Here is a 12,422-nt window from a genome sequence, read left to right as displayed (position 1 = left end):
CAGTACAAAACCCACCCCTTCTTAACGCCACAATTCCGTATCTGAGACTTGCCGCCGCCACATTTTGCCCCTGTTTTCTTGTTCATCCTGGGTTCAGTACAAACTTTCCGTCCATCCGGCCGGAAGTAGTAGCGGGCTCGTGAAAGTAGCAGTGTGCTGGAAATGAGTGCGAAGACAGAATTGTAGTATTGAAGGGTAGCGTTTCATGTTTCATTTGTGCCATTGTTTGGCGGCACGCACTTGAGAAAAGCCAAATTACGCAAACGGCCCCTCAATGAAAAAAATAAACGCTTGTCGTGGTGGGTTTTGAGAATGTGTGCCTCGCGTTTTGAAGCTGACGTCCACCAAATTGCAGCATTCCGACATCGTCAATGCAGTTCGGGTTTCGGACATCAACGTTCACTGAGGTTGCGTAGGAGAAAGGTTAGAGTTTTAACCATCAATCTTTTGACGACGTCTTGCAAAACAAATAAGAAATGAGAATTAGCTTTTTCAACAATTTAATCACCCGACTGCGAAGTTGGTAACTGCGACTGCTGCATGTCTTCTAGATATTTTTGGTCCTGTGCTGACCAAATGGCAGGTAGGGCTTGAAGACCGACTGGAAAGAAGGAAGGCCTGAGTAGCCTGGTGGGTAGGTCAACTGAAACGCATTCAATTGTGCGCCCTCAACGGCGTAATCCGGATATCCTCTCCGTTCAGCATCGGCAACATGATTTCCACAACCTGACGCATCATCTTGGGTAGATTTCTGGCCTGGAAAAATGAGATGTCGGGGCAGCTTGCACGAACCAGGATCATGTGTTTAAATAAATACAAGGAACCAAAACATTTAAAGTAGTGAATGAAACGTTATTTGTTCCGTTAGAGCAGATTGCGACCAGGCAAAATGGATTTGCTGATTCAGGGTAAAAAACTCTCTGAAGAATTTAAGTGCACGCGCGTGAAAGAAAGGGAGTACGAGGGGCGTTAAGCCATGAAAGGACAGTAAACGTCAGGTTCTCAGCAAAGGAGCCATGGTTACGTGCTGATGACGTACTTGGCCAGCCATACAACAAAGAATACTATACTCGGTTACAATTCAAAAACGGCACCAGCTCATGTAGTGTATCACTCCGCCAAAGCACCGGACCCGTGACATCAGCGCACGCGCGTTTTGAAAGGGGTTTGCTGTGAATGCGTGATATTGTCTGCCTTGTCTCACGCAGTTTGTTTATCATTACTGGAGTCGTTTATAAGCGTATTAAGTACACAAAATCATGGGAACGGCTCACGCCATGTTTAAAATATTCTTAGTAACACCCTACTTGCGCCACGCGGAGAAACATCCAGCTACGGTGATAAGGCACAGCGGCAACTTCCGGTGCCGTTCTTAAGTTGTCACCGAGTATGCCGAATTTTGGAATAGCGGCTAGCGCACGCTACGCTAGTGTCAGCGGTTGCGGGGACCCTACTACGCATGCGCTCATTCGTTCCGGTGACGGTGGCCTCCTGTTGGCGTGCCCACGCACTTCCTGTAGTTATGGGCGGCCCGCCTGCCATTGCCGGGACACACATGTGCAGGCGGGTCGGGATACCCGCCGCCGCTAGCGTAGCGTGTGTTAGCCGCTATGCTTAAATTATCTACAATCGTAGCAGGTGACGCTTTGATACGAGGAACGACGATACGTGTAAAAGCGGAAATGTGATGGTCGCCGCGGTGTCGGTGACGCAGAAGATGAAGATGGAAGAAATTGGTCGTTATGGCGGGGAAAAGGGAAGATAGCGTCCAGTAATTACCTGGCGTGAAGCCGTAACTTTGACAGGCAGAAGAGAATAAAGTAAATGAAAGGAAAAAAATACCCTAAGTGAAAGAAACTAGACACAGAGAAGCGAGCTTGCTGAAGCTAGATAATGTAAACGATCTCGGTGTGGAATATTTCTGCTGTTGTAATGATGGAGCAACGGGTGCTGCGGAAGCAGCGTATCGATGGGGGCAATTTGTTAAAAAAATTGTCTCCAATCGATGCTGTGAACGGGGTTGGAAAGAAAAGCTTGAAACGACGCCCACGGCAATTTTCCATGCGACTTCACTTGAATTTAAACGTATGGCTCTACGAAGAGTGAAATGAGAGATTCTGCCGGCCGTTACCTGGTATTTGTAGGGGCGCCGTCCCGAACGCAGCAGCGTCGGCCATGGTCGGGATGGAGCCGCGGACGCCGCCGCTGTAGCTCGGTCGTGAGTAGGCGGAAAGAAAACCGAGCCATCCTGATGTGGTAGCTCGGGGCTGAGCCACCGTGTGACACAAGCGCAGACACCGAAACAATTCGGCATGTGAGCTTAGTGATTCCCATGTGTCTTTTAAACAGGCTATTTTACAAGTTTGTGAATTTCGCAAAAGCGGAGGAAACATCATTAACTGCTATTTATCAGAACCAGCTGCTCCTTTCACCTTTTTATTACTTCTTAAAACACAACCGAAATAGAATTAACCAATTTAGAAAACGGAGTCCCCTTCGTGACATGCAGTGCGCAAAAGGTAGCGTTTCTTTACGCGCCAGATATCTCTATAAGGTCTGTACATTTCAACGCGATAGCGGTATTAGGCTTATTTTTCGATTCCCCCGAGGCTCCTAGCCGTCCGCTATCTGCCGTGCTCATCAGGCGTCTTCGGAAATACGTCAACGCTGCCTCCCGGAAGCTACAAATGAGGCAGCGAAATTCGATAGCTCCGCTGAATCTGTATTGTGGCGCTACGGCATCAGAAGTTAGGAAAGGAGGACGATGATACAACGTCAGATACAAAAGAAAGGACCCGCGTTTCACCAGGCGCCTCGTCTGTGCGACGAAGTTAGTTATATACCTAGTCGGTGGTAGCATGCACGGCAGACACGGTCTCCAGTCAAGACCGCACCTTACGCCACCACACCAAAGCGTGTTTCCACCAAGAGATCAAAAATATATTTTTCCGGTAATTCATGCACCGGTGCTACCCGTGGGCTGCGATTCATGACGTAGGAGAAGCCTCTGAAAGAATTTCGACCACTTTAGGCTCTTTAACGTGTGCCGAAATCTCGACACAATGGTGTTTTTTTTTCAGGTTAAATCAGAAAAGCGGCCGCCGCATCCGGGAATTGCGACAGCGTCCTCGGGCTCAGCAGCGCAACGCCTTTCCCACTGAGCCACCGCGCTGTGTTTTCTACTGGGACTTATGCGGGCACCAACAGCGGGTGACCTAACAAAAACAGGTGACAAAGGATTAACGCAGGTCCCTCATCAATAAAAAAAGCATAGTATATAAGCCGAGAATAGCTAAAATAAAGCTGACTATAAAGCGTCTAATCACATAAATTTTGAAAACTCTTTTCAATATCCCCACGGGCATGTCTCCGCTGGAAGCTCGGTTTCGTAAACGACAGATGGCGCCACGCGGCCAAGTTAAACATCCTCCTCAAAGTAGGTAAGAGTATCCCTCCCGGAAACCCCCACGTACGAATGCTCGGCGGGGTTCTAGACAACGGAGTTGTTTCAGACTCACAATTGCCAAAAAACAGGAAATTCTTAACCAATTATTGCCCACAAATAAACCGTTTAACCAAGAGAAGAACCGGAAAGAGAAAGAAGAATATGTAAGACGCATGCAACCAATGATCATGGCTAGAATATTGCGGAGTCTACTGAACCACAAATTTACTCGCACCAAAGAAAGCGAAAGAAACACCATCATAAAGACAGCATATAGGCTAGTTATCAACCTCGGAATTTTGACCGTGAGACGAACTAACAAAGGGCGGATCATCAGGGTAACGGAATGCCCTTGCATAAAGGGGTCTAGAAGAAAGGGACGGCCGTTTACTTGATGGAGGGATAAAATAACAATATTTGCATAAAAGAATGGACACGGGAAGTGCAGGACAACAGTATGTTGGTGATAATGACGATGAATAGGACCTCAACTTGGGTTTTCCTACGCATTTTAAGAAAATAAAAAACTACTCTCCTTGCACCCAAAATGTTGATCTAAAAAGAAAATCGGATGGGCCATCGTACCCCCTTTGAAAAGAAACCGGCACCCCCAGACAGCAAAAAAGGACAGCCCTCCCCCCCCACCCCAACGCCTTTTCAGGAAACCCACTGCGCACCCTGATAGACATGGCACTTATACAGCGACTACACATAAAAACTCACTCTACCAAAAATATGAATACAATCCTGCACAAACCCGCCGTGGTGGTTCAGTGGATAAGGTGTTGCGCTGCTCAGCACTTCGACTCGTGTTTGATACCAGACCACGGCGGCCGGTCTTTTAATGGAGGCGAAAAGCAAAAGCAAAGACGCCCGTGTGTACGAGATTTCGACGCACGTAAAGATCCCTAGGTGGTAAAAAATAATCTGGAGCTCTCCACTACGGTGGGCGTCATTACCAGCGTTGCGACCGCGCGTCAAACTCTACAATCAATCAATCAATCAATCAATCAATCAATCAATCAATCAATCAATCAATCAATCAATCAATCAATCAATCAATCAATCGATCAATCAACCTAACAATCAATCAATCAATCAATCAATCAATCAATCAATCAGCAATCCTACCCAAGAAGGTGCGGTATGGAAGGCTCAAGTTTATTCGGTTAAAGTTCCAGTATCATGAGACCAGAGTATAAACCCACACCGGGGTGTAGGAAAGCACGAGGGCCGAATTGTCTTAGTGAACTACAATGAGCAACCGTTGTGACTGCATGAGCCTACAACATGAAGGAAGAAAGAAGTTGAAGTTAGGGCCATCCTCTCGGTAATACGAATAGCGGAAGTATTAAACAGAAGTGTAAAATTATTACAGACTCACAAATGACATTATACAGTTTTCCGGAGGCAGAATACCAAGCGCTTTGGCAAGATATTCCCATAATGCAGAGAGTTAAAACATCACCTGTACAGCCGGATCCAATGGCGATAACATGGGCCCGAGAATCAGGGAGTGCCCGTGGAGTGCTGCCGAGCAGCACCGAGGCCAGGATGTTTTGTTTTGCGTCATCATCTGAAGAACTGATGGTGATGGGTCGATGGCGCTGATGATTATTCCGCAACAATTCTATTAGACGTGAATCAAGAGAGAGAGAGAGAGAGAGAGAGAGAGAGAGAGAGAACAACCTTATTTAACCAAACAAAATTGCGGCGACTACGTGCCGGATGGGGTGGTTCCCCCTTCACGGGACCCATATGCTTCCTCGGATACCTGGCCCCTGGAGATGAGGACGAGCTGGTCATCCAAGGCTGGAGTAAAGATGGTTGTGGTTTGTTTCCCCGAAGTCCGGTGTCGATCAGGAACCCAATCGCCCGCGCTCCGGTTGATTTGGCAGGAGGCTGGCAGGGCGATGGTGTTGAAGTTCTTAGAGATGGCGGTCGAATCGACGAACTCGAGTCGTTGAGGTTTAATAAGTGAAACGAAGGTTTATATACAGCTATTTACAGCAGGACAACTGGGTACATGAGAAATAAAAGAAAAAAATTCAAATTTCAGGTAAACGCCAGCTCCAAGTGCGCACAAATCACCTGAGCTTCTCAACTTCGTCTAACTCTCTTATCCTCGGAGCGTACACAAACCGCTCGAGAAACGACGGCCGAGACTGTGTCTCGCGCCGCAAGATCCGCCCAGTTGCCCGGTACGGCGCTGTACCCTAAACCTCTGACGCGATCTTAACCTCTAGCCTAGGGGGCTCTCAAATCCCAACTTAGCTTTAATGGTCGAGACTCGTTGTCCCGCCAGGAACTGCCCAGCTCGGCGCTCAGACAAGAACGATTTCTAACGGCCAAGTTCAGTCTTCCTTATAACACCTCGAGATCACACCCTCTCGGGAACGCCCCTGTAGCGTTCGCACACGCGTAAGGGAGTGCCCGCATTCACGTAGACAGCTGTCACTCAGCGCGCTGCGGAATATTCAATGAGGTGCCACCATCTTTGGGTCAACGGCACGCTCGCGGACGAGCAGGTGCGTGCGACCCCGCGGGGTGAGAGCGAAAGGCGGCGAAAGTGCAGTGTGCCGCCCGGGGCGCGTAAACAATGGTGTCTCGCGCGGCGCGCACTTCGACGCCGGTAATTTCACCACCTCCGCCCGTCACGCCGATGGTTCTCGGAATCCGACGGCGCCGTCTGCTTTCTCAATTGGGGATTATCCCTGTGGCATTCGGTGGGCCAGACAATCCGTCTCTCGGGCGCGCCGTGACGAAGTGGCGACGGCTGCGGCGTAGAGTAAACAGTGCTGAGCCCCCAGGCAGAGTGGCGGGTTCTCAAACGCAGCCCTGGCGTCTGGGCACTGATCTCATAAGTGGACCTTACAGCGTTCCTGGTTAGCAAGGTCTCCCATCGCTCCTTAAGGAGTGTGGGACTGGTGGTGGAGGGTTGGGTAAGGGGTCGGGGGATGGTCTCGGTGAACTCGCACTCTCTGATGACGTGCCTGTGCGTTCCCAATTGCCCACAGAAGCTACACTCTTTTTCGTATCTCTCGGGGTACATTCCTCTTTGGAGATAGGGGAGCGGGAGGGATCCTTCAGAGCAGTTTAAACCTTCGGGTTGCAAAGAAATGATTATTGTATACCACCTCAGCCTTTGTTAAATTAGCCGTTGGTGAAACCTGTATTTGGTGTGGAGACTCGTAAAGTGGTCCCATTGTAGTTAGCGAAGATGCCTTATTGCAAGACTAAGCTCTTTATTCCGACAAGAATGACTACAACACCGGAGTGTGCGCACACCGTCACTGATTTCCGCGGGTTGTGCGTCGTTAAAACTCCGTCGGCCTCTTTATTGTGACCTGATGCTAGGCAGAGTCCTTCAATGCTTTACTGGTCACGAAACTTCGGCGGTAGTTTCATATAGGGACCGCACGCGCCACTACAGGCGCCACCGCCGCACGAAGGTCATCCAGCCGCCGCTTTCGCGGCGTATTGGTATGTATTGGCCTGCTCTTGGCGTGCAAACGCTCGCTGCTTTTGGTGTCTGTGCGCTGATTAAGTGTGTTATTTTCGTAGTAGTTAGCAATGAATAGTCAAGTCATCACCTGCGTTCAATGGGGTTTTATTTTTCGTAGTAAATTACCGTAGACTTCGGCCGCGAACGGCAACGGCTTCTGCGTGCTCTGGCACAAGCGCTGCGCCGTCGTGTTTTCCGATTTTTATATCTCTATTTCTTCTTTTCTTAAAGCAAATGTTGTAAATACCACACATACGGTAGCTGCGCAGTCACGTACTGCTGCGGGCCTATTGATAATACAATAAAAAAAACTGAAAGAAACCAAGTACGCGTCGTTCAGACTACGCTTAATGAATCCGTTGATTGCCCTGGAATGCACAGAACACTAAAAGAGATAGACCTATAGTATTGTCGTTTCAATTGGTGGGTACATACTTGAGAACATCTAAAACCCTGCAGAAACGCGAAGGATCAAAACACGAAGAGATATATGTTGCACCATGTGTCTTTCCGCTTCCACGCTTTGCAATTTCCAAAAACAGGAAGCGAAAAAAGAACAATAAAACTGATTTTATCACACGCAACAAAAATTCAATGTTACGAAGGGAGACAAAAGAGCGTGGTCCAGCCTACAAAAATTTATTTTTTCGCGGTGCGATGTGGAGCACACGGAGGAAACAGAATATTGCCACGTAGCCAAGAACGACGCAAAGCTCCTCTGAACGCAGCGAGCTAGCGAGCTCCTGTTCTAAAGAAGACTAGAATGAAACACAAACGTCGAAGAAGCAGTCCGCAGTGTGACGTGCACAGATGAACGTCAATAAAGTGAGTGGCGCGGCGTTTGCTATGCATGCATTATTCTCGGAACGTTATTAATTTCAGATCCATGGAAATGGGATCGAGATCATTGTCGAAGAAACAAAAAATCAAGTTGGCGACAAGGTGGCACCCTTTTCATATCAAACAATACTGCCCGACGGGACGTACGACAAAGAGAGGAAACGGGCGCTCCGGTTGAAACGCCAGACAAACCGGAATCGGCCACGCGCGGTTACAAAACAAACAAGACGAACCCTATGGGATAATTCGCGGAAATATGAAAAGCAAAAGCACAAAGACGTCCCAACGCTTTTTTACACGCGAGCCTGAGCGCAAGGTAATACAAGTTTGAAAACAGGTAATGAAGCACCGCTACAACCTGACTGATATGACAAAAATCCTGCTTTAAGTTAGCCTTGTACAATTCTACGTCCACAATGCTCTCAAAAGGGTACATTGCTTTTTTCATTCTCCCACACAGTGCATTTCCACGCACTGTCACACACTTATAATCAAAGCTGAAATCTCCCGTTTCTTGCCTTGGGATGGCGCGCCTCCATTGCTCTCGCAGCTGCCCGTCGCTCGGTCAACAGAACAAGGAAACATTTTCTGTGGTATCGTTGTACAAGGAACGACATCCCGGGACGCAACACATGTTAGGCATCATCGTTGCACTACTTAAGTCGCATCACAAGAGCGCGAGATGCACGTTACATGTGTTTTCCCGCACAAAACAAACAACTCGCGCGGCTCCGCCGTTCGGGCCAGCGCAACGCCGCCCGAGGAGTGACCTCAGTGAGAGGGTAGCGCCACCGCGCGGCGGCCAAACGCAGCATATGAAGCTCTCCCATTCAGTTACGGAGCAGTTTCGTGACCAGTAAAGCATTGAAGGACTCTGGTAAAAGTAAAACACTGTATTTACGGTAGAGCGCGAGAACTCCCGGCAAAAGCCCCCCAAAACGGCCTTATAGGTCTTGTCCCAGCACTTTTGCTATGAAACGGATGTTGCAACGGTGAAACCAGCTGAAATGTATAGGTTAGGGCAGCAGCAGAAAAATACTCTTCTGGCGATATTGAACTTTCTCAGTCATCCAAAATAGAGGCAATATACGGCATAGAAGGGCAAAATTGGAGGATCTAACAGGGTTTTTATACAGTATGGTTTGATTGATTTAAAAATGAGCCAATGTGTCTATTACCGTCAACATTCGAAATCATGTGTATTTGCGACTTTTTAAACGCTAAATTTCAGGCAATATATTTAAACTATTTTCTACGCAGCTTGGTTTGTGACGTGTAATGCTTTGCTCACAAACACTGAATGAAAGAACTAAAAAAGCATGACAGTGCAGTCGTACTGTTATCACCGCTTTAATAAACAGCCCTTAAATTTCTATTGTTGGCAACAGGTGTAAGCACATAGTGCAAAATAAAACTCTTATGTGGCGTTGTCGACTTCGACTAGTTTGTGTTCGACAGCTGTTAACATGTTTTTTAGCCTGGGCCTTTATCAAGTGCCTATGTATTTTCTTCACATTCCTCGTGGCTGCAGGGCTATTGAAGGCGCGTCTAAGTTTCCCGTGGGTCGGACATATTGATTGAACAGCATTACTTGCTCTCATAAGCTGTTGCAAAACATTTTGCCAATTGTGAGTATTCCGCTACTCGAACTTTGTGTATAATTATAAACAGGCACTGAAGAAGTTGTAAGACTATTGCCTGCATTTGGGACTAGTTGGTACCTGGGTAAATTCGAAAACATTGCGCTAATTTATCTACATAAAGGACAGTACACACAACAAAGTCGCCTAAAAGCTCACTGCACGAAAGTGGGTGAAAGAATTGTAAGAACAGCTAAACTATCGAGAGCGAATAATTTTGTGGGTATGTTAGACATGTTTTAGGTTGGTCCGTAGATTTTGATGATTTTTGGCTTCAATATTTGGTTGAGTTTTATAATGCAGATTTATACTAGGAGCCATTACTATTGATTTGCTGTCGTCCGCTATGAAGACACACTAGCACGACCGCATGTGCAAACATGACAAAATGACAAAATGATTACGTTGTTTGGCATGCGTATATGCGAAAAACTGCTTGCGCAATAAAAATTAAATTTTAATCCTAGGACAGCGAGCGAATATAGTGGGATACACGGTAACGTCTTTTCGATAGCTTCGCCTTAATAATTCTATTGTGACACCAAATACACTTTGAACGCAATTTATGGATATGTAAATATTGCTTCAGAGATACTGCTGATTACGTGTTTAGAGACGCAAGAATGACAAGTTCCAAGGAATGACAAGATAAAAAGTGTGGCATCATTGTAAGCTTAGGTATCTTATGTGAGTAGCAAAATGTATGGCGTAGACGTGCTGGCATGAAGGGGTTTAGGGCGCATATAGCGCGTCACCATACACGTAAAGATGGCACTACCTGTTGAAGAAAATGGCGTTTGAACTAGATCTTCTCCAGAACTTCTATCAGGGCGAAGTGGTGAATACTAGAAGACGTCATCTGTGCACCCTTCACGTTAAATAGTTTAAAATATCTCTTTATGCAAAGCCATGAATGGGTCACGGTCCTTAAACCCTAAATCGAGCTGATTGGTTAGGACGGAGGATCGGGAGTTTGGTCTTCACCAGGTACCATAGCTCAGGCTTGGAGTCGTCATAGTATATGCGCTGAAATTTGGTAACACTGATCACATCAATAACTTCGTCAATTTACTTCACTAGGGAGCGAAGTAAATCTGCCCTCGTGTAAATACGAACATTCAAATAATAAATATGTTGCCAAGACATGCGATTTCTTTCCATTCAAGCGCGCAATGCTTCTTCCGATGGCGAGAGATAAGCCGAGCAGCTAGCTCTCGACACTTTCCGCGATGCTGTCGGCGTCAGAAGCACCAACATAAGAATGCAAGGAATCATTAGTTCTTCCGGGTCGGCACGGAGACATGGTAACCGGTAATCCTCACAGCATTGCATGGTTCGATGTTGTTTCCACATCATCGAACGGGGTCGGCGGGAAAGCTTACTCACTTGGCCTGCAGGTCAATTGTCGCACCGTTTTGAGTCAAAACGTCCATGAGTAAATACACTTCGGGAGAGCAGTGGAAGAGCATGATTACGCTGCTGGTTACGTGGCTTCATTCATGGTAACGCACGATGTGGACGTTTTACTATGGCGAAAGCCATTACCCCTTGATTCGACGGAGGAGTGTACAGTCCCAACTGGTCGCAACGTTTTTCATACCGGATGTAAAGAAAATGATCTGCTCATCACTGAGCAGTGGGCTACCATGTTTATTAACGACATTACGTGACCAGTACATAACTATATGTTAAGCTGTTGGCTTCTCATTTGGGGTGGCACTAGGCACTTTATTATCTCTGGTGCGCGTTAATGGTGCATTGCCGCTCGTCGTCTTGGTCGGCGAGCTATGAGACGTCAGGTTGGCTTTACCGCATGTGGCTATTGATGTGTTCAGGCTTCACGGAAGGAGTACGCATGGGCATCAGCCAATGAGGGTGTCATGGGTGTTGGTCTTCTGTGCGTCGTTGCATCGCTGTTTGTTTCAGTGTTTGATTTGCATAGATCAACTTGACTGCGAGAAGCTGCTGCTTTCACTCTCTGCGCATTGCTAGGAAGACCTTTCCTTTCCTATTCGTACGCGTAGGGCTATAGGTAAGGGCAGAAGCACACCCGTCGTCGACTATAATAGAACACGTATCTGTCGATCTCGCTCGGGTTATCTCCGGGCAATAGGAGGGGGGCGTCGTTAGTAAAACCTCTCATATCGTGGCTATTGCGAGTGTAGTCAATGTAGATGTAACTGGCAAATCTGCAGCAGTGTTACAGCGGACACCTATCAGAATTTCGGCACACGTTGGCCGGGCAGGCGACTCTCTTCAGGGTGCAACCAGTTTCTCGGCGGAAGAAGACCAAACAACGGGTGAATCCTCCACTAAGTCGCGCAAGGCTTGAACCATAGCGAAGCTGGGGGATTTCGTTCCATATAAGCACTGAACGATACCCCTCCACGGATTAAATAGGGTTTGAAATTTTTATTTACATGTTCTGTCGCCGCTTTTCACTATGGTAGTGGTAGTCATCGCTACGTCCTTTTATAAGGTCGTTTTCCTCATGCATGACTCGCGCACATGGATTGTTTGTCCGCAGACTTTCACATATCTGATATAGTGGGACACGTCAACTGAAACTAGATCCGTTGGCAGCCCGCTTTATGAGTAGTCTCGTGATGCACCCTTGAGGTACGCATGCGCTTGAAGTGGTTTCTTGGTATTTTATGCAAGCGCCACGAGCAAGCCTGGACGGAACGGGGCACTCCTCGTTGGGCGCATGCTCACGGGCACAGTAAACGCCTGAAGTAACTAATTTTCGATGATTTCTCTTGACGCTGCTCACGGCGGACGTACCTAAGAGCAGCCACAGTAGAAGCAGGCCGACCCCGCCACAGCGAAGCAAAATTATGAAGCAATACACCGTTGTAAGGCAGCAGATAACTCGCTATGAAAACGAAACATGGAACTGGAAGCTTCGATCAACAACTTGACCAAAAAAATCGCCGAGATAGGCAAGGTACTGCGTATATCGAAACTTGCTGCTGCGGACCCCACCCCGCAA

The sequence above is a fragment of the Haemaphysalis longicornis genome, unplaced genomic scaffold, assembly GCF_048455015.1.
Source record: "Haemaphysalis longicornis isolate Haplotype H1 unplaced genomic scaffold, Haemaphysalis longicornis Haplotype H1 scaffold_7, whole genome shotgun sequence".
Taxonomy (NCBI): domain Eukaryota; kingdom Metazoa; phylum Arthropoda; class Arachnida; order Ixodida; family Ixodidae; genus Haemaphysalis; species Haemaphysalis longicornis.
Note: the sequence above shows the minus strand (reverse complement) of the source record.